This window comes from Ambystoma mexicanum, chromosome 2q, assembly GCF_040938575.1.
Source record: "Ambystoma mexicanum isolate Mex_15411 chromosome 2q, UKY_AmexF1_1, whole genome shotgun sequence".
NCBI lineage: Eukaryota > Metazoa > Chordata > Amphibia > Caudata > Ambystomatidae > Ambystoma > Ambystoma mexicanum.
In genome coordinates, this window is record NC_090924.1 from 1,485,495,778 (window position 1) to 1,485,519,845 (window position 24,068).

At 49.9% G+C, this 24,068-nt stretch overlaps 1 pseudogene; it reads right to left on the bottom strand.

Moving 5' to 3' along the window:
- LOC138570304 (zinc finger protein 268-like) overlaps positions 1–24,068 on the bottom strand; it is a 62,361-nt pseudogene that overhangs the window by 35,327 nt on the left and 2,966 nt on the right.

Genomic DNA, 24,068 nt, shown 5'->3' on the forward strand with positions numbered 1-24,068 from the left:
CTACAGTATGCATGGACCTGCAGTTAGACAGACAAGAGACTATACAACTTTGGGCAAGCCGGCGAAAGCTAAAGAAAACCCCACAATGCAATGGAACCTGAAATCTTGGGGAGTACCCAGATGAAACATGAAGAAGTGGAATACACAGACGAGTTTAAGTACAAAGACCTGAGCCGGCAGTAAGAAACGTGGGAGCTGGAAGTTACCGAGAGCAGGCCGCCAAGACCCACAGAGGTAACCCTGCAGAACGATAGGACTTGTGATGCCAGTTTCAAGGCACCACGCCACAATGTGTGCACCCACGAAATGGAGGGCAGCACCTGGAAAACGGCTGAGCCCGAGCTGCGGGAGGGTTGTTGGGCGTTTGTTTCTAGTTATAGTAGTTGTGTGGTTAGGTTTGTTGGGTGAAGGCATGAGTGGAGAAGAAACATTGAGCGACGAGGACACAGCGAGGGCAAAAAGGAGGAGTGTTCAAAGCTACATCCGAACATAGGGATCCAGCGAAGCACACCAGGGACGGAAATATGCCCAGAACAGGAACAGGGGGGGACCAAAAGAGCCCAGAGGAGCCAACAGCACCCCCACGAACTGGACAAAGAAAGGGCGAGCCCAGAGGCGCCAAATGCCAGACAAACACCAACACATGGGCCCATGGGAATGAGCGGGCCACTGAACTCAATATATACATGGGCCAGGAAGCATTGAATGTAGTCACTTGGAACGTCAGGGGATTAAATGTTAAGAGGCTGAGAGTTTACGCCTGGCTGAATAAGACGAGGGTCCACATCGCAATGTTACAGTTTCAACTACATTTAGCCGAGCGCAGAATCTGCACATGATTTCCTTAGTTTTATTCCTGATGGCCAAAATTTAATTCGTTTTCAGTACGTTTAGCCTCACTCTCATAAAGGTTGAACTTATCTTTTTGCTAGCAAATTTGACCAGGTAGTATATCGGTTCGTTCAATTTTTGGGCGCTGCTAGGTAAGTGGCTTGTGAGTTTATAGCTTGCAGCAGTCTTCAGCGTATCGCACCCGTCTATTTCTTTAAATTGTTTTGCGGTTTTAGTCTGATTTTTCTGGAGTTCTTCCTCCAAGCTCCCGATATCTTCCAGGAGCGCAAAATTATTGATGGTCCAGTTTGCTAACATTTTGTTTGTTCCTTTGTTCATTTCTTCGTGAATCAGTGAGTGGACTTTTTGCGTAGACAATTGTATTTTCCTAAACAGCATTAATCCGTTAAGACCCACTGTGCCTTTCAGTGATGTTAGACTCAATTCTCTTTGAATGGACCGGTGTGGATGGTGGAAGACCAAGCAATTTCCTCCAAATCACAACTTCCAGTTTGTTCCAAATGCCCGGAGGAATTGCCAGCATTGCTTCGGCTCTGTGATTTGTAGAGGGTTAGTGCCGCTTTTAAAGAGAAGCGACCAAATATTTTGTCCAGCAATTTTGTCTGGTTTGTCAGACTTTTCTTGCATCAGTATTTCTTGTACGTCGTTGCTGATGGTGACCCCTAAATATCTGAAGGTTTTTACTTTTTCTACGCGTTCTTTCACTAGGACCCAGGAAACTTTATCTTTTTGTCTTGCTGTTTTCTCGAAGCTCATCACTTTAGTTTTGTTTGAATTCATCTCTAAGTCATTGGGGGACATTACGACCCTGGCGGTAGGGGTTTAACAGGGCCGGTAGAGCTGCCAGTCTGGGTGACAAGAAAGGTATTAAGGTGGCCGTAGGTCACATGGGGAAAGTTCTATTCTTGGATAAGGTGCCCAAATTGCCCCAAAACCAATAGGTTGCATCCATTGGGCATCATTACGAGTTTGGAGGTAGCCATGCCGTCATTACCGGCATGGCTACCTCCAAACACGTGTCCTGGTCCCGAAAAAAGGGAATTACCGGGCCATTCTGACTTTTGCGGGCCCGGTAATTCCCATTTTCTGGACCAGGGCCTGGTACTTCCCCATTCCCATTTGAGCCCCCATAGGGCTCAATGGGAATGGGGAGGATGCTAACAACGGACCCGTTAACGACAGGTCCGTTGTTAGCATCCTGGTCTGCTCGTGGGTCCGGTATACATGTCTGGCCAGACCAGACATGCATACCGCCACCCGCAAGCAAACTCGTAATGTGGTGGCCCGGTATGAAAGTTGCTGCTACCTTACCATCGCCGACCGGAGCCACCGTGCTCCCTTTGCCTAAGTAATATTTGATCCAAGGACGCTCTCGCCTGCACCGTCGACCGCTTTGTCCAGCTGGAGAAAGCCGAGGCCGCCGACGAGCATCCGTTGTTGGGTTTCCTGCCACCTAAAGACCACAGAGATGCCAACGACTCAACACCCTTGCTGGGCCACAGTTCTTCAAACTCTTTGCGGTCCTGAACTATCATCACCGAGGTGCCCCGCACTCCACTTCCTTGCAGGATGCCAAGGCTCCGTCGTCGACGTGCACCGCTAGGAACAAAGCTGCCACCTCACTGTCGTCATTCAACCCTTTTCCTCGTGGGATCTCGACGATCCGTGGCTCCTGCCTTAAAGGGAGCCGCTCAAGAAGGATCCAACGACGAACTCTGCTATTCCAGGTACATTGGGGTAGCAGAACAATTTTAGAAGGAAATAAGACTCTTGTGAACAATATATGGACTGGGCTTGTATGATATCTTTATTTACAGGTTTCCCAGGTGGGGGGGGGGTCTCCACACAGAACTGTGTCTAGGTAACAGGGCCAGTATTCTGCCAATTGTTCTAACCAACTGCTTTCCTCCTATGTCTATTGTTCGTTACCTCTATTAATTGATTTGTGTGACATTTAACCAGAGTACAGTTGATGCACTTTAAAGGAATCTAATAATAACTGTGGTACCACTTAGAACTGTATATATTTGCCATTATAGATTCAGTGAGCACTAAGTGAGTTATTGTGATTGTGTACAAAACCTTGAACTTAATTATATAAAGACTGTGTTTAACTAATACAGTGTGTGGACATTCCTGTGTGGGAGCTTGGGGACCACACTGTACTTAAGAACCAGCCTGCACCTCCTGAGAAGCTAGGCCCTGATTGCTCATCCATTGCTACCAACAATAGAGAATCTTGGCTGGGGTCCTCTGTGCCTCTCCTCTGCCATATAGAGAGCAGGAACACAGACACCCCCCTCCAGTCTTTACACTGGTGGCCATGGTGGGATGCTTATGGTTTTAAGAATCAGTGTATAACCGTGCCACTTACAAAATATCTGCACTTTGTTAAATTGAGGTTTAGTTGTGTACCAGATATCTGCATTACAAGCAATGGAGTCTATTGCAAATGGTAAATTGACTGGGATGAGCTTAGAGGCTCTCCAGAGTGCTTATGAAGCCAAAGAGTTAGACTTTGTGGATAAGCCTAGGGCTGAGCTGATAGCTGCCCTGGTGGACTACCAGACTGATGGTGAAACTCTTGAAGGGGGGGATGCAACCAATGAGGACTCTGCCCCTGGGGTTGTTGCTGAATCTGTTTCTGGGAATGCCACCATTCCTGCTGCCTCTGTTCCGGCCTCCAGCAATGTTTCTTCAGGGAATGCCGTGGAACTTGAGTTGATGAAATTGACCTTTGAATACCGCAAGTTGGAAATAGAAGCTGAGTTTAAGAAAGCAGAGCTGGCACAGCAAGTGGAAGTCAAGAATAGGGATCTTGAACTCAAAGACAAGGGGCCTCATTACTGCTTTGGCGGTAGCCATGCCCTTAATAAGGACATGGCTGCCACCAAAACGGGGTCCGGGTTCCCTGAATGGTGAATTAGAGGGCCATTCCGAGTTTGGAGGGCCCAGTAATTCCCCCTACAGGGAACCCAGGCCCGGTCCTTCCCCATTCCCATTTGAGCCCCCATATGGCTCAATGGGAATGGATGCAAGGAGATAACAACAGGCCGATTACGACCGGCCCGTTGTTAGCTCCCTGGTCCCCTCGTGGGATCCGGTAAGGACGTCTGGTAAAACCAGACGTCCACATCGGGTCCCGCGAAGGGACCTCGTAATGAGGCAGAATGGGTTTAACGGGTCTGCATCCATTAGCGGCACCCGTTAACCCTTTCCGCCAATGTTATAACGAGGCCCAAGGACACTGAATGTCAGAGAATCCAGCTAGAGAAAACTAGAGTGGAGACTTTGAACTGTGTTGTGCCTTATGGTCGCCTTCAGACCACATTTGAACTGTGTTGTGCCTTATGGTCGCCTTCAGAGCACATTTGAACTGTGTTGTGCCTTATGGTCGCTTTCAGACCACATTTGAACTGTGTTGTGCCTATGGTCGCTTTCAGACCACATTTGAATCGTGTTGTGCCTTATGGTCACTGAACCTATCCACCCCTGCCTACCGCAGGCTAAGTCCACCCAACCTGACTGTGTCACCCTCCACAAACAGTCCCACCCAGCATACTATCATGCCTATAACGTCCTGCAAGCTCACCGCTGCCACCATCACGCTGCTCACTCTCCTCGCAACACTCACTGTTCTCCAACTCTTTTCTCCTATCCATCCCCTCTTACCCACACCACCGAGCCCACTCCTCTACCCCACCAAGCATCTCGATACCACTGCTACCACACACTCCATGTCACCACGCACACCTTGTATCGTAATCATGCATAGGCTAGAAAGACTTAGAGCTCGCACACAGACCACAGAATTTAACACACTTCCCTCTCCCACAGAATACAGAAACTATAGACTGAGTTCCCGCACCACTTCCTTTCAGTGCCCCCGCCTGGGACACCCACTCTCCCCCTGCCCACCATTCACCAACCATGCCACATCCCACGATACCACCTCACATAACATACCGGAGACCACCACTCGCACGTCCCCAAACATAACACACACACCGCACACCAAATGCACCGACAAACCACACACATCACATCAAATGTGCCCTCCTCAATGTCCGATCTCTCCCAGCTCATGCATCTGATATTCATGAACTCATAACCAACAACAACATTGACCTTCTAGCAATCACTGAAACATGGTTACATGAAGCTTCAGGCCCTTCCGTTGCACTTGCACTACCACCTGGCTTCACCATACTCAGACAAGACAGGCCAGATCGTACAGGAGGCGGAGTGGCCCTCATCTATAAGGAGAGCCTCCAGCTCCGACCTGTCAGTCACCACTCGATCAACAACTCTGACCTCTTATCGGCCAAACTCACTCTGTCACCCAACAGCACCATTAACATTCACCTTCTTTACCGCCCCCCAGGCAACACCCTAGACTCCCAGGACAACATCATCCACATCCTTAGCAATAATATCAAAAGCTCCACCAAAACCATTCTACTAGGAGACTTATATCTCGGATTCAATGATACCAAGGACAAATCCGCAACTACTCTCACCAAGGAACTTAATGACCTGGGCTTCACCCAAAAAGTAAAAAGTCCTACCCACGCCAAAGGCCGCATTCTTGACTGGATTGCAGGCCATAACTGCCTCTCCACTATCACCTTTAACTCCTCTCTACCCTGGACTGACCACAACTGCATCGAGTTCTCTATTCCTATCACCAAAAACCACAAAACCCTAACCCCTGCTGGCACTGCACAAGTCAGAAGCAAAAAAAAAAAAAAACTAACAGAGGACAACCTGCGCCCATACCTCAATACCACCAAGCTAGCTCCCCCATTCGCTAATGACCCCAATATCCTAGCAGACATCTACAATGATGTCATCACTAAAGCCATTAACGAAATAGCCCCACTCGAATGGAAAAAAGAGAAGAAATCCCTGCATGCCAACTCATGGTTTACTGAAGAACTGCACTCAATGCGATCCCACAAAAGAGCAGCACTAAAGAACTGGCAATCTGACCCCTGTACCAGTACTAAAAACAAATTCAATTCAATCTCCCTCCAATACAAGATAGCTATCACCGATGCCAAAGCCAATGCTTTCAACACACGAATCTCCAATGCCAAATCACACTCTAAAGAAATCTTCGCCATCTTCAATGAGCTCATCTCCCCCCCATTACTCCGGACGAAATCATCAAAGATGAAGCCTGATGTACCAGCATTCAAGCTGCCATGCTAAACAAAATTGACCTTCTCCAAAAGAAAATCAAAGACCACTGCAAAACACTTCCTCAACAGAGAGGAACCAAACCCACTAACACCCCGCCCACCACATCCAAGCCCACCATACCTGACTTCTCCTTCAGAGACGTCACTGAATCAGAAGTTATCAACCTACTAAAGAATCTCAAACCCTCCCCCTGTAAAGGCGATATATGTCCACCTAAACTCGTCAGAGACTGTGCAGACTGCTTTGCGCCGCTCTTTACGGCATTCATCAATGCGTCCTTTAAAACAGGCATCATCCCAGCCAACCTCAAAGAGGCTTGGGTCCGGCCCCTCCTAAAGAAACCTACTCTTGAACCCTTACAACCTAACAACCTACAGACCAATATCAACAGTGCCATTCCTCTTGAAATTACTGGACAAAGCCGCACATTGCCAAATCCAGCATTTTCTGGAAACTCACTCCATCCTCGGGACCAGGCAGTCAGGCTTCCGGAAAGGACATTGCAGTGGATCTGAAGAGTCAGATCACCCAAATCATGGACAAAGGCAAGCCTGCTCTTCTGCTCCTTCTAGATCTCTCAGCCGCCTTCGATCTAGTTGATCATAAGACTCTCACATCACACCTCACACACTCAGCCAACTTCTCTAAAGAATCAGCTCTCTGGATCAACTCCTTCCTAGAGGGAAGAGCCATGAAAGTCTTCTCGGACATCGCCAAGCCTCTCCAACGACTATCCACTGCGGGGTCCCCCAAGGATCATGCACTGCACCCACACTATACAACTTGTTCACCAAGCCCCTCTTTGACAAACTCGACTCATATGGCATCACATACACATACACGAACTAGGCGGACGACACACAAGTACTTCTTCCCCTCTCAGGTTCATACAACAAAGACGCTAAGGCACTCCATACAATCTACTCCATCATCAAGGCATGGATGGCACTTAATGGTCTCTGCCTCAATGGAAACAAAACTGAAATCATGATATTAGGTCAACAAAACACTCTAGACAAACTTGACAAACTGTACGCTAACTTCTCCACTGACAACTCCATCATCCCCGTATCCACAGCCGTAAAGACACTGGGAGTATACCTTGACTCTTCTCTATCAATGACCAGACAAGTTAACGCAATCACTTCCGCATCTGCGCACACCACCAAACTCCTAAACGCCATCAAGCCTTACCTTTCCAAACCCAACTGCCTCTCCATAGCTAGAGCCACCATTGGAGCCAAACTGGACTATTGTAATGCACTCCTAGCAGGCACATCAGCCAAAAACCTAAACAGACTACAAGTCTGCCCACTGGCTCCCGGTCAAAGAGCGGATCTCTCTCAAAATCCTCACACTCACTCACAAATGCCTCTCCCTCTCCGCCCCGTCCTATCTATCAGAAACCATCCTCAAACCATCCTCAAACCATCCTCCTCCCGTCCCACTAGGCACCTACCTAATACCTTAAAAGGTTCAGGGATTATGCCCCGAACACCGCACAAGATCGCTTTCTCAGCAACATCCTCCCCACGCTCACCTCCTTCACAAAAGGGCGCCTGCTAATCGGAGGAGACTTCAACCTCACCCCACACCCTAACATGTACAAGACGCCCCCCCCCCTCCAGGGAGGACTTCTCGCGGGCACTGGGAATGGCAGAATTTCTGAGGAACACAGGCACCGTTGACACCTGGAGACTGGCTCACCAGGGAGAACGAGACTACACATTCTACTCCCATGTACACAGAGTCTACTCAAGGATTGATCTCCTGCTGATGTCAAGCGAACTCTACCCCTGCATTGCGTTACCGTAATTACTTCCAAGGTCCCTTTGTGGGTCCCTTCCTTAACGGCTGGTGAAACCGGCCGTTATGGTAGGGACCCGCAAAGGGACCTCGTAATTGGACGGTAAGGGGTTACCGGCACCAGTGCCCTTACCGGTACTGGTAATCCCTTACCGCCTGGGTCGTAATGAGGCCCCTTGTCCCCAAGGCAAGTTCCCTAGCAGGTACCAAGGATTGGAGATTCTGTGTGGACTACCGATGAGTCAATGGCGTCACCAAAACTGACACGCACCCATTGCCCAGGGCTGATGAGCTCGTGGACACCATAGGTGCTGCCAAATTTGTGAGCAGCTTTGACCTTACCTCAGGCTATTGGAAATAGCTCTGACGGACCATGCCAAGGAAAAGATGGCGTTCTCAACACCAGAGGGACTCTACCAGTTTAGGGTCATGCCTTTTGGGTTGAAGACACCTTCCAGAGATTGGTCAATCATGCGCTCAGTGGGCTAGAGGCCTTTTGTGTCGCCTACTTAGACAGCATTGCTGTCTACAGTTCCACCTGGGAAGAGCATTTGACACATCTGCATGCCTTGAAAAGGGCTAACCTCACTATCAAGGCCACCAAGTGCCAGATAGCTCAGGGGAAAGTCACTTATCTTGGTCATGAGGTAGGAGGGGGTCAAATCCAACCTCTCCCCAGTAAAGTACAGGATGTACATGACTAGGAGACTCCCACTACTCAAACCCAGGTGAGAGCCTTTTTGGGCCTCACTGGATACTATCGCAATTTCATGCCGGACTATGGAACCATAGCTGCACCACTGACAGCTCTGACTTCACCCAAACAGCCTAGTAAGGTTAATTGGACTGAAAACTGTCAGAGTGCCTTTAATGGCTTGAAAGAAAGTCTGTGTAGGGCACCTGTGTTGTGTGTGCCTGCCTACAGCAAACCCTTTATCATCCAGACAGATGCCTGCAACACCTGCATTGGTGCTGTCTAGTCCCAGTTAGATGACAAAGGGAGGGAACACCTGAGCATATTCATCAGTAGACAACTCAAGGGTAGAGAACTCAGGTGGGCTACTGTTGAAAAGGAATGTTTCAGCATAGTTTGGAGCCTTAGGCGTTTTAGGCCCTACCTTACGGGGTCTACCTTCAACGTCCAAACAGATCATAAGCCCCTGAAGTGGTTTATGCAGATGAAGGGTGAAAACCCGAAACTGCTCAGGTGGTCCATTAGCCTGCAAGGGCTAGACTTTACCATAGAGCATAGACCAGGGAAGAGTCACGATAATGCAGATGGCCTTTCCAGAAGGTATGTTGACCGTCTGGGTGAGGGTGTCTATCTCGTGGGAGATTAGGCACCCTAACCTCAGTCTGAGGGGGGGGGGGGGGCAACTGTGATGCTGAAAATGCATCGGAGGGACAGGGCCTCCGTATCCTTGTCCTTTACTTTTTTTATCGTTTGTTCTGTTGTGTTGTCCACGCAGGAGTTCATGTGGAATTCCTGGTGGTGCAGCTCTCTCTTTTGGTTTGGTGTACAGACCCATGGTATACCCTTATGGCACCCATGGGTGGTGGTACAACCCTGTGCCCCTAGTGTAGGTTTTTGGGCACCTGTGTGTGGCCCACAGAGCAGGGTATGGGCTGGTGGCAGCTCCATACTGAATTTGACAGGTGCCCTGAGTATTCTCCATTTTGGGATACCCAGGCCCTGACTTTGGAATCAGTTGATTCCTGATAGGAAACAAGATGGCCACTGTGGCCTCTTGCTTTCTATTGCCTGTTATCTTATTTTCCCAAAGTCCTAAAGTCCTGGGAAGCCCCGATTCTGTCCCTTCCCCCTGACTGGCTGTTGGGTGGAAGTTCCATATATGGGGCCTCATTACGACCCTGGCGGAATGGGTTAACGGGTGCTGCAAAAGGATGCGGACCCGTTAAACCCATTCAGCCACATTACGAGGTCCCCTTGTGGGACACGGTAAGCACGCCTGGTGGCGGTAGCCGTGCCTGCCATACAGGCATGTCTACCCCCATGCTCGTAATGAGGCCTATTGGGCCTCATTACGTCTGTGGCGGTAAGGAAACAACGGCGCTGGTAGTGCTACCGGTGCCATTGTTACCATGCCACCACATTACGAGTTCTGCTCCCGGGTGCCGAGCGGCACCCGCGAGCAGAACAGGATGGTAGCAATGGTACCGTTATGAACGGTACCGCTGCTACTATCCTCCCCATTCCCATTGAGCCCTATGGTGGCTCAAATGGGAATGGGGACGTAACGGCTCCGGATCCCGCGAAAGTGAAATTACTGGGCTTTCCAAGTTCGGAATGGCCCGGTAATTCCCCTTTCGCGGGACCCGGAACCTGACCCGAGTTTGGGGGTAGCCATATCCTTATTAAGGGCATGGCTACCTCCAACCTCATAATGAGGCCAATGGGCCTCATTATAACTGTGGTGGTAAGGCAACAACGGCGCCGGTAGTGCTACTGGTGCCACTGTTACCTTGCTGCCAAATTACAAGTTCTGCTCGCGGGTGCCGCTCTGCACGCCTGGTCAGTCTAGGTGTGCAGAGCAGCACCCACGAGCAGAACAGGATGGTAGCAACGGTACCGTTATGAACGGTACTGCTGCTACCAAGCCCTATGGGGGCTCAAATGGGGATGGGGATATACCGGCACCGGATCCCGTGCAAGGTAAATTACAGAGCCTTCAAAGGTCGGAATGGCCCTGTTTTGTCTTGATGGTCGTGTAGATTATTAGAATCTCCGTCCCCAAGTACCACACGGGAAGATAGTAAGACAACTGCCCGTTCAGTCTTTGAGGCCACAGGTGTTGAGTGCCGTCAGACTGGAACCAGGAACGCCGGAAGGACCCCTGACCACTACAAGGCAAGCAATGAGTACATGTAAGACAATGGCAATGCAGTATGTAATCAGAACACCAGAGAAGCACCAAAATAAGGCTTACCTAAATGGAGGGGAAAGGATGCCTACCATACCCCGGGTGGGAAAATGGGGGCAGGAGCCTGCAGATAACCGGCGGCAGCAGAAGGCGGGTAAGTCTTCAGTAGCACTCTGGATGGAGAATTAACACCTGAGCCGGCAGCGAGGACTAATGCTCAGTGTGACAAGTCCAGGGGAATCCAGATCAAAACCAGGTAACAAAGCCAAGAGTCGGAAGTTCCAGGAAAGACAAAACAGTATGACAGTTCAAGGGAGAGACAAAGGAATCCGTGAAGCTGTCCGTAGTCAAAGTAGCCGTAGGTATCAAAGGAACAAAGCGCCAAACAGTACTCGTAGGAAAGCAGCTGTGAAGCGTTGTTTGAGCGCTTACTTGGTCCTTTTAACTGCACTGATGAGTCATGTGACCCGAGTCACATGACACGTGCTCCATGTCACGTGTTCAGTGTTGATATCAGGTACTCGCTTCTTCCTGATCACGTGACACGGAGGCCGATGTGAAACCAGGTAGTGCCGATGTCCACGGCACACCGTTGAATAACACCATGGTATTTGCCAGTGGAGGAACGGTCGCAAGGATCTCGGGTGACCGTTCAAGCCTCTCCTCTTCCGGGTGTGCTGGATCTGAGAACCAAACGGCTGCCGTCAGGTATGTGGAGGTAAACAGGATATAGAGGGGGATTGGGGTCTCGTGACAGGAGACATGACAGGCCCGGTAATTCCCCTTTCGTGGGACCCGGTGCCGTACCCGAGTTTGAGGGTAGCCATGCTCCAAACTCGTAATGAGGCCCATTGGGTGTCATTACGAGGAAGGCGGCCACTGAATGAACGGTGCCATAAGGAACCGGCACCGTTTATTCCGGGCCGCCTCATTACGAGGTCTGCAGCAGGTCCCGCTGAGGACGCCTGGCCAGATCAGGCGTCCTTAGCGGGATCCGCTAGCAGACCAGGATGCTAACAACGGGCCCATCATTAGCGGGCCAGTTGTTAGCATCCTCCCCATTCCCATTGAGCCCTATGGGGGCTCAAATGGGAATGGGGATGTACCGGGTCTGGGTCCCAGGAAAGGGAATTACCGGGCCCTCCAAGGTCGGAATGGCCTGGTAATTCCCTATTCCTGGAACCCGGACCCGGTACCCGGTATGGGGGTAGCCATGCCGCTAAAAGCAGCATGGCTACCTCCATGCTTGTAATGAGGCCCATTGGGCGGTAGCCGTGCCCTTATTAGTCCTTATTAAGGGCACGGCTACCGCCAAACTCGCTACCAGCACCCACGAATGGGCCATTACCGGCCCATTACGAGATAAATGGGCCGGTAATTGCCCATTTGCGGGTGCCGGTGTGGGCGGGCACCCCATCCGCATTCTGCCCCACAGGGCAGAATGGGGGTGGGGAGCATGGTTGCACCGGTACCGTTTATAACAGTGCCGGTGCAATCACGAGTTCTGCTTGCTGGTGCCGCTCTGCACGCCTGGTCTGACCAGGGGTGCAGAGCGGCACCCGCAAGCAGAGCTCGTAATGTGGCGGTACAGTAACAATGGCGCTGGTAGCACTTCTGGTGCCGTTGTTGCCTTATCGCCACATTCGTAATGAGGCCCATTGTGTCCATCTAGGAAGGGTGAAGGACTGAATGGACCTGCAGGGATTTGATCTGGTGAACACGAGGTCAAGAATACGTTCCGGTGGAGCAGGGGTCTGAACACTTTGGATTTTCAGATGTTTTGGACTACAACTGTCATCAGCCCATTCCAGTATACGTAATATACTTGTGTACAGGCACGTTATAAATGAAGTCATATCATATAAACAGACAGGGATATGGAAGTCTAACGGCAATCGTCTCCAGATCATCCAACGCTGGCTGTGGTAGTAAGCCTCTTGCAAGCCCTGTATTCCGACCTTTACTTTCTGGGCATGAATCACTTCTCCTCCCCGATTCCCTGCTATCCATCAACCTCACTATCCTCCTGCCTGTATCGCCTGCCTTGTTCGTGCCCCTCCCCCGTAAGCATTCTGCCAGCTCTGAATCACTAATACTCACAAGCTTATCGTTCTGACAGAACTTCCAATGCCGGATGAACTTTCTGTTCCCGAATATTTATATCCTATATTACTGCTCAGAACCTTGTTCTTCGCTGCCCACCTGCCCATCCCCTTTGCACCTACCTTGGGGCTCCATGTTCTGCTGCCTTTGTCTGGCTTGCATCATCATATTTGCTCAATATTCCTATCTTGGCACGCTAAATTCCGTTGGTAAAACTGCTCGTATTTTCATGAGTATGGAAAGTCACATCTACTGTATACATCACAACTGTATCCTCCTTTTGGGATCTGCGTAATGCAATTTGACTTTTATGCTGCAGCATCCTGAGGTGAGGCTTTGCCTGTCTGTATCATCATACCATTTTGACTTTTATACTGCCGGATGTAGCCCCCTCCCCCGCATCATGAGGGGAGGCTTTGCCTGTCTGTATCATCATACCACTTGAACTTCTTACGCTGCCGGATGTAGTCCCCTGCACCATGAGGTGAGGTTTGGCCACGCTGCTCAGACAAACAAATCTGTACAACTGAAACCATACGATATGTCTTGCACTTGACTAATGTACCACACACTTCTGTAACTAGCGCCTAGATAGATACTTCTGTGTTTTGAGCGATGTAATGAATGCAAAAATGAATAAAATAAATAAATAGTCCAAAACATCTGTTCAGCTACAGCTGGCAGATCTCTGCTGTAGCAGATGCATTAGTCAACTGAGCCAGAGACTGCTCCCCTGAAGCAGGGATCCGCGGGACATAGGTATCACTTCCATGAAGCAGAGGCATTGCTAGCGCGGGGCTGGGGGAGGGAGGATGAAGCCCCAGGTCTTTTGGTTGTAGCCCCGGATAAAAGCTCAGGGGCTACACCCAAAAGGATATAGCTAGCCCTGAGTCCTGACAGTCCCGACATTAGCAAAGCCCCAGATCTTTTCCAGATTTAGCAACACCCCCCCATGCCCCCAGGAAGAGACAGAAGAGGAGGGAAAGGGGGGGAAGGTGGCGAGGGCAGGGGGGAGACAAGCAACCTCAAAAGCACAGAAATGAAGGCATTGCAGCAACTATTTACCTTCTGCAGCCTGCGCTTCGTTTTCTTTCGATGACTCAGCAATAGTGCATTCAGATCTGAAAAAGCAAACGCCACGGGCTCAATTCAAATGAACGTTATTATTATTATGGATAATTAATGTGAAATGTGTCGAGCCCCCCCAATTATCTGCCTTAAAACACATGAGGCCTGATTACAAGTATGGCGGTAAGGCAACGGTGCCAGTAGTGCTATTGGCACCGTTGCTAGCTTACCGCTGAATGGGGATTGGGAATCCCTTATTACCGGCACCCGCGAATAGGCAATTACTGGTTATGCCAAACTCGGCATGACCCGGAAATTAGCCATTCGCGGGTGCTGGTAAAAAATGGATACCGGCAGAAGCCGTGCCTGTGTTACAGGTACGGCTACTGCCAGCCTCGTAATGAGGCCCATGAAGTCGCTATTTATGCAGGAAAACAAATAATAATTAGGCATTTATATAGCGCTACGAACCCTCAGGTATCTGAGCGCTGCTTATTATTACCCACGGTGTGTGGTGCTCATTTATCGACCTCGGAAGGATGAAAGGCTGAGTTTGGCACTGCCAGGATTCAAACATGCATCATCAGGCTCTGCACAGATGTCACAGCGAGCGCTCTACTAGTGTGAGGAGTATCAGAATATTACTCACCAATTCCAAAAGATGCTGCAATTATTCCTGCGCAATTGGCTGTGTAACTTCCATGTCAACCCGTAGCGCTCACGCTGTTAAGGAGCCGACACGGGAAGGCCCAGAGGAGGAGTGTTCAAAGCTACATCCAAACATAGGGATCCAGCGAAGCACACCAGGGACGGAAATATGCCCAGAACAGGAACGGGGGGGGGGGGGACCGAAAGAGCCCAGAGGAGCCAACAGCACCCCCACGAACTGGACAAAGGAAGGGCTAGCCCAGAGGCGCCAAATGCCAGACAAACACCAACACATGGGCCCATGGGAATGAGCGGGCCACTGGACTCAATATATACATGGGCCAGGAAGCATTGAATGTAGTCACTTGGAACGTCAGGGGATTAAATGTTAAGAGGCTGAGAGTTTACGCCTGGCTGAATAAGACGAGGGTCCACATCGCAATGTTACAGTTTCAACTACATTTAGCCGAGCGCAGAATCTGCACATGATTTCCTTAGTTTTATTCCTGATGGCCAGAATTTAATTCGTTTTCAGTACGTTTAGCCTCACTCTCATTAAGGTTGAACTTATCTTTTTGCTAGCAAATTTGACCAGGTAGTTTATTGGTTCGTTCAATTTTTGGGCGCTGCTAGGTAAGTGGCTTGTGAGTTTATAGCTTGCAGCAGTCTTCAGCGTATCGCACCCGTCTGTTTCTTTAAATTGTTTTGCGGTTTTAGTCTGATTTTTCTGTAGTTCTTCCTCCAAGCTCCCGATATCTTCCAGGAGCGCAAAATTATTGATGGTCCAGTTTGCTAACATTTTGTTTGTTCCTTTGTTCATTTCTTCGTGAATCAGTGAGTGGACTTTTTGCGTAGACAATTGTATTTTCCTAAACAGCATTAATCCGTTAAGACCCACTGTGCCTTTCAGTGATGTTAGACTCAATTCTCTTTGAATGGACCGGTGTGGATGGTGGAAGACCAAGCAATTTCCTCCAAATCACAACTTCCAGTTTGTTCCAAATGCCCGGAGGAATTGCCAGCATTGCTTCGGCTCCATGATTTGTAGAGGGTTAGTGCCGCTTTTAAAGAGAAGCGACCAAATATTTTGTCCAGCAATTTTGTCTGGTTTGTCAGACTTTTCTTGCATCAGTATTTCTTGTACGTTGTTGCTGATGGTGACCCCTAAATATGTGAAGGTTTTTACTTTTTCTAGGCGTTCTTTCACTAGGACCCAGGAAACTTTATCTTTTTGTCTTGCTGTTTTCTCGAAGCTCATCACTTTAGTTTTGTTTGAATTCATCTCTAAGTCATTGGGGGACATTACAACCCTGGCGGTAGGGGTTTAACAGGGCCGGTAGAGCTGCCAGTCTGGGTGACAAGAAAGGTATTAAGGTGGCCGTAGGTCACATGGGGAAAGTTCTATTCTTGGATAAGGTGCCCAAATTGCCCCAAAACCAATAGGTTGCATCCATTGGGCATCATTACGAGTTTGGAGGTAGCCATGCCGTCATTACCGGCATGGCTACCTCCAAACACGTGTCCTGGTCCCGAAAAAAGGGAATTACCGGGCCATTCTGACTTTTGCGGGCCCGGTAATTCCCATTTTCTGGACCCGGGCCTGGTACTTCCCCATTCCCATTTGAGCCCCCATAGGGCTCAATGGGAATGGGGAGGATGCTAACAACGGACCCGTTAACGACAGGTCCGTTGTTAGCATCCTGGTCTGCTCGTGGGTCCGGTATACATGTCTGGCCAGACCAGACATGCATACCGCCACCCGCAAGCAAACTCGTAATGTGGTGGCCCGGTATGAAAGTTGCTGCTACCTTACCATCGCCGACCGGAGCCACCGTGCTCCCTTTGCCTAAGTAATATTTGATCCAAGGACGCTCTCGCCTGCACCGTCGACCGCTTTGTCCAGCTGGAGAAAGCCGAGGCTGCCGACGAGCATCCGTCGTTGGGTTTCCTGCCACCTAAAGACCACAGAGACGCCGACGACTCAACACCCTTGCTGGGCCACAGTTCTTCAAACTCTTTGCGGTCCTGAACTATCATCACCGAGGTGCCCCGCACTCCACTTCCTTGCAGGATGCCAAGGCTCCGTCTTCGACGTGCACCGCTAGGAACAAAGCTGCCACCTCACTGTCGTCATTCAACCCTTTTCCTCGTGGGATCTCGACGATCCGTGGCTCCTGCCTTAAAGGGAGCCGCTCAAGAAGGATCCAACGACGAACTCTGCTATTCCAGGTACATTGGGGTAGCAGAACAATTTTAGAAGGAAATAAGACTCTTGTGAACAATATATGGACTGGGCTTGTATGATATCTTTATTTACAGGTTTCCCAGGTGGGGGGGGGGATCTCCACACAGAACTGTGTCTAGGTAACAGGGCCAGTATTCTGCCAATTGTTCTAACCAACTGCTTTCCTCCTATGTCTATTGTTCGTTACCTCTATTAATTGATTTGTGTGACATTTAACCAGAGTACAGTTGATGCACTTTAAAGGAATCTAATAATAACTGTGGTACCACTTAGAACTGTATATATTTGCCATTATAGATTCAGTGAGCACTAAGTGAGTTATTGTGATTGTGTACAAAACCTTGAACTTAATTATATAAAGACTGTGTTTTAACTAATACAGTGTGTGGACATTCCTTTGTGGGGGCTTGGGGACCACACTGTACTTAAGAACCAGCCTGCACCTCCTGAGAAGCTAGGCCCTGATTGCTTATCCATTGCTACCAACAATAGAGAATCTTGGCTGGGGTCCTCTGTGCCTCTCCCTCCTCTGCCATATAGAGAGCAGGAGCACAGACACCCCCCTCCAGTCTTTACACTGGTGGCCATGGTGGGATGCTTATGGTTTTAAGAATCAGTGTATAACCGTGCCACTTACAAAATATCTGCACTTTGTTAAATTGAGGTTTAGTTGTGTACCAGATATCTGCATTACAAGCAATGGAGTCTATTGCAAATGGTAAATTGACTGGGATGAGCTTAGAGGCTCTCCAGAGTGCTTGTGAAGCCAAAGAGTTACACTTTGTGGATAAGCCTAGGGCTGAGCTGATAGCTGCCCTGGTGGACTACCAGACTGATGGTGAAACTCTTGAAGGGGGGGGGATGCAACCAATGAGGACTCTGCCCCTGGGGTTGTTGCTGAATCTGTTTCTGGGAATGCCACCATTCCTGCTGCCTCTGTTCCGGCCTCCAGCAATGTTTCTTCAGGGAATGCTGTGGAACTTGATTTCATGAAATTGACCTTTGAATACCGCAAGTTGGAAATAGAAGCTGAGCTTAAGAAAGCGGAGCTGGCACAGCAAGTGGAAGTCAAGAATAGGGATCTTGAACTCAAAGACAAGGGGCCTCATTACTGCTTTGGCGGTAGCCATGCCCTTAATAAGGACATGGCTGCCACCAAAACGGGGTCCGGGTTCCCTGAATGGTGAATTACCGGGCCATTCCGAGTTTGGAGGGCCCAGTAATTCCCCCTACAGGGAACCCGGGCCCGGACCTTCCCCATTCCCATTTGAGCCCCCATAGGGCTCAATGGGAATGGATGCAAGGAGATAACAACAGGCCGATTACGACCGGCCCGTTGTTAGCTCCCTGGTCCCCTCGTGGGATCCGGTAAGGACGTCTGGTAAAACCAGACGTCCACATCGGGTCCCGCGAAGGGACCTCGTAATGAGGCAGAATGGGTTTAACGGGTCTGCATCCAATAGCGGCACCCGTTAACCCTTTCCGCCAATGTTATAACGAGGCCCAAGGACACTGAATGTCAGAGAATCCAGCTAGAGAAAACTAGAGTGGAGACTTTGAACTGTGTTGTGCCTTATGGTCGCCTTCAGACCACATTTGAACTGTGTTGTGTCTTATGGTCGCCTCCAGACCACATTTGAACTGTGTTATGCCTTATGGTCGCTTTCAGAACACATTTGAATCGTGTTGTGCCTTATGGTCACTGAACCTATCCACCCCTGCCTACCGCAGGCTAAGTCCACCCAACCTGACTGTGTCACCCTCCACAAACAGTCCCACCCAGCATACTATCATGCCTATAACGTCCTGCAAGCTCACCGCTGCCACCATCACGCTGCTCACTCTCCTCGCAACACTCACTGTTCTCCAACTCTTTTCTCCTATCCATCCCCTCTTACCCACACCACCGAGCCCACTCCTCTACCCCCCCAAGCATCTCGATACCACTGCTACCACACACTCCATGCCACCACGCACACCTTGTATCGTAATCATGCATAGGCTAGAAAGACTTAGAGCTTGCACACAGACCACAGAATTTAACACACTTCCCTCTCCCACAAAATACAGAAACTATAGACTGAGTTCCCGCACCACTTCCTTTCAGTGCCCCAGCCTGGGACACCCACTCTCCCCCTGCCCACCACTCACCAACCATGCCACATCCCACGATACCACCTCACATAACATACCGGAGACCACCACTCGCACGTCCCCAAACAAAACACACACACCGCACACCAAATGCACCAACAAACCACACACATCACATCAAATGTGCCCTCCTCAATGTCCGATCTCTCCCAGCTCATGCATCTGATATTCATGAACTCATAACCAACAACAACATTGACCTTCTAGCAATCACTGAAACATGGTTACATGAAGCTTCAGGCCCTTCCGTTGCACTTGCACTACCACCTGGCTTCACCATACTCAGACAAGACAGGCCAGATCGTACAGGAGGCGGAGTGGCCCTCATCTATAAGGAGAGCCTCCAGCTCCGACCTGTCAGTCACCACTCGATCAACAACTCTGACCTCTTATCGGCCAAACTCACTCTGTCACCCAACAGCACCATTAACATTCACCTTCTTTACCGCCCCCTAGGCAACACCCTAGACTCCCAGGACAACATCATCCACATCCTTAGCAATAATATCAAAAGCTCCACCAAAACCATTCTACTAGGAGACTTCAATCTCGGATTCAATGATACTAAGGACAAATCCGCAACTACTCTCACCAAGGAACTTAATGACCTGGGCTTCACCCAAAAAGTAGAAAGTCCTACCCACGCCAAAGGCCGCATTCTTGACTGGATTGCAGACCATAACTGCCTCTCCACTATCACCTCTAACTCCTCTCTACCCCGGACTGACCACAACTGCATCGAGTTCTCTATTCCTATCACCAAAAACCACAAAACCCTAACCACTGCTGGCACTGCACAAGTCAGAAGCAAAAAAAAAAAAAACTAACAGAGGACAACCTGCGCCCATACCTCAATACCACCAAGCTAGCTCCCCCATTCGCTAATGACCCCAATATCCTAGCAGACATCTACAATGATGTCATCACTAAAGCCATTAACGAAATAGCCCCACTCGAATGGAAAAAAGAGAAGAAATCCCTGCATGCCAACTCATGGTTTACTGAAGAACTGCACTCAATGCGATCCCACAAAAGAGCAGCACTAAAGAACTGGCAATCTGACCCCTGCACCAGTACTAAAAACAAATTCAATTCAATCTCACTCCAATACAAGATAGCTATCACCGATGCCAAAGCCAATGCTTTCAACACACGAATCTCCAATGCCAAATCACACTCTAAAGAAATCTTTGCCATCTTCAATGAGCTCATCTCCCCCCCATTACTCCGGACGAAATCATCAAAGATGAAGCCTGATGTACCAGCATTCAAGGTGCCATGCTAAACAAAATTGACCTTCTCCAAAAGAAAATCAAAGACCACTGCAAAACACTTCCTCAACAGAGAGGAACCAAACCCACTAACACCCCGCCCACCACATCCAAGCCCACCATACCTGACTTCTCCTTCAGAGACGTCACTGAATCAGAAGTTATGGACCTACTAAAAAATCTCAAACCCTCCCCCTGTAAAGGCGATATATGCCCACCTAAACTCGTCAGAGACTGCGCAGACTGCTTTGCGCCGCTCTTTACGGCATTCATCAATGCGTCCTTTAAAACAGGCATCATCCCAGCCAACCTCAAAGAGGCTTGGGTCCGGCCCCTCCTAAAGAAACCTACTCTTGAACCCTTACAACCTAACAACCTACAGACCAATAACAACAGTGCCATTCCTCTTGAAATTACTGGACAAAGCCGCACATTGCCAAATCCAGCATTTTCTGGAAACTCACTCCATCCTCGGGACCAGGCAGTCAGGCTTCCGGAAAGGACATCGCAGTGGATCTGAAGAGTCAGATCACCCAAATCATGGACAAAGGCAAGCCTGCTCTTCTGCTCCTTCTAGATCTCTCAGCCGCCTTCGATCTAGTTGATCATAAGACTCTCACATCACACCTCACACACTCAGCCAACTTCTCTAAAGAATCAGCTCTCTGGATCAACTCCTTCCTAGAGGGAAGAGCCATGAAAGTCTTCTCGGACATCGCCAACGCCTCTCCAACGACTATCCACTGCGGGGTCCCCCAAGGATCATGCACTGCACCCACACTATACAACTTGTTCACCAAGCCCCTCTTTGACAAACTCGACTCATATGGCATCACATACACGAAACTAGGCGGACGACACACAAGTACTTCTTCCCCTCTCAGGTTCATACAACAAAGACGCTAAGGCACTCCATACAATCTACTCCATCATCAAGGCATGGATGGCACTTAATGGTCTCTGCCTCAATGGAGACAAAACTGAAATCATGATATTAGGTCAACAAAACACTCTAGACAAACTTGACAAACTGTACGCTAACTTCTCCACTGACAACTCCATCATCCCCGTATCCACAGCCGTAAAGACACTGGGAGTATACCTGGACTCTTCTCTATCAATGACCAGACAAGTTAACGCAATCACTTCCGCATCTGCGCACACCACCAAACTCCTAAACGCCATCAAGCCTTACCTTTCCAAACCCAACTGCCTCTCCATAGCTAGAGCCACCATTGGAGCCAAACTGGACTATTGTAATGCACTCCTAGCAGGCACATCAGCCAAAAACCTAAACAGACTACAAGTCTGCCCACTGGCTCCCGGTCAAAGAGCGGATCTCTCTCAAAATCCTCACACTCACTCACAAATACCTCTCCCTCTCCGCCCCGTCCTATCTATCAGAAACCATCCTCAAACCATCCTCCTCCCGTCCCACTAGGCACCTACCTAATACCTTAAAAGGTTCAGGGATTATGCCCCGAACACCGCACAAGATCGCTTTCTCAGCAACATCCTCCCCACGCTCACCTCCTTCACAAAAGGGCGCCTGCTAATCGGAGGAGACTTCAACCTCACCCCAGACCCTAACATGTACAAGAAGCCCCCCCCTCCATTTTGGGATACCCAGGCCCTGCCTTTGGAATCATTTGATTCCTGATAGGAAACAAGATGGCCACTGTGGCCTCTTGCTTTCTATTGCCTGTTATCTTATTTTCCCAAAGTCCTAAAGTCCTGGGAAGCCCCGATTCTGTCCCTTCCCCCTGACTGGCTGTTGGGTGGAAGTTCCATATATGGGGCCTCATTATGACCCTGGCGGAATGGGTTAACGGGTGCTGCAAAAGGATGCGGACCCGTTAAACCCATTCAGCCACATTACGAGGTCCCCTCGTGGGACAAGGTAAACACACCTGGTGGCGGTAGCGAGCATGGCGGTAGCCGTGCCTGCCATACAGGCATGTCTACCCCCATGCTCGTAATGAGGCCTATTGGGCCTCATTACGTCTGTGGCGGTAAGGAAACAACGGCGCTGGTAGTGCTACCGGTGCCATTGTTACCATGCCACCACATTACGAGTTCTGCTCCCGGGTGCCGAGCGGCACCCGCGAGCAGAACAGGATGGTAGCAGCGGTACCGTTATGAACGGTACCGCTGCTACTATCCTCCCCATTCCCATTGAGCCCTATGGTGGCTCAAATGGGAATGGGGACGTAACGGCTCCGGATCCCGCGAAAGTGAAATTACTGGGCTTTCCAAGTTCGGAATGGCCCGGTAATTCCCCTTTCGCGGGACCCGGAACCTGACCCGAGTTTGGCGGTAGCCATATCCTTATTAAGGGCATGGCTACCTCCAACCTCATAATGAGGCCAATGGGCCTCATTATAACTGTGGTGGTAAGGCAACAACGGCGCCGGTAGTGCTACTGGCGCCACTGTTACCTTGCTGCCAAATTACAAGTTCTGCTCGCGGGTGCCGCTCTGCACGCCTGGTCAGACTAGGTGTGCAGAGCAGCACCCACGAGCAGAACAGGATGGTAGCAACGGTACCGTTATGAACGGTACTGCTGCTACCAAGCCCTATGGGGGCTCAAATGGGGATGGGGATATACCGGCACCGGGTCCCGTGTAAGGTAAATTACAGAGCCTTTAAAGGTCGGAATGGCCCTGTTTTGTCTTGATGGTCGTGTAGATTATTAGAATCTCCGTCCCCAAGTACCACACGGGAAGATAGTAAGACAACTGCCCGTTCAGTCTTTGAGGCCACAGGTGTTGAGTGCCGTCAGACTGGAACCAGGAACGCCGGAAGGACCCCTGACCACTACAAGGCAAGCAATGAGTACATGTAAGACAATGGCAATGCAGTATGTAATCAGAACACCAGAGAAGCACCAAAATAAGGCTTACCTAAATGGAGGGGAAAGGATGCCTACCATACCCCGGGTGGGAAAATGGGGGCAGGAGCCTGCAGATAACCGGCGGCAGCAGAAGGCGGGTAAGTCTTCAGTAGCACTCTGGATGGAGAATTAACACCTGAGCCGGCAGCGAGGACTAATGCTCAGTGTGACAAGTCCAGGGGAATCCAGATCAAAACCAGGTAACAAAGCCAAGAGTCGGAAGTTCCAGGAAAGACAAAACAGTATGACAGTTCAAGGGAGAGACAAAGGAATCCGTGAAGCTGTCCGTAGTCAAAGTAGCTGTAGGTATCAAAGGAACAAAGCGCCAAACAGTACTCGTAGGAAAGCAGCTGTGAAGCGTTGTTTGAGCGCTTACTTGGTCCTTTTAACTGCACTGATGAGTCATGTGACCCGAGTCACATGACGCGTGCTCCATGTCACGTGTTCAGTGTTGATATCAGGTACTCGCTTCTTCCTGATCACGTGACGCGGAGGCCGATGTGAAACCAGGTAGTGCCGATGTCCACGGCACACCGTTGAATAACACCATGGTATTTGCCAGTGGAGGAACGGTCGCAAGGATCTCGGGTGACCGTTCAAGCCTCTCCTCTTCCGGGTGTGCCGGATCTGATCACCAAACGGCTGCCGTCGGGTATGTGGAGGTAAACAGGATATAGAGGGGGATTGGGGTCTCGTGACAGGAGACATGACAGGCCCGGTAATTCCCCTTTCGTGGGACCCGGTGCCGTACCCGAGTTTGAGGGTAGCCATGCTCCAAACTCGTAATGAGGCCCATTGGGTGTCATTACGAGGAAGGCGGCCACTGAATGAACGGTGCCATAAGGAACCGGCACCGTTTATTCCGGGCCGCCTCATTACGAGGTCTGCAGCAGGTCCCGCTGAGGACGCCTGGCCAGATCAGGCGTCCTTAGCGGGATCCG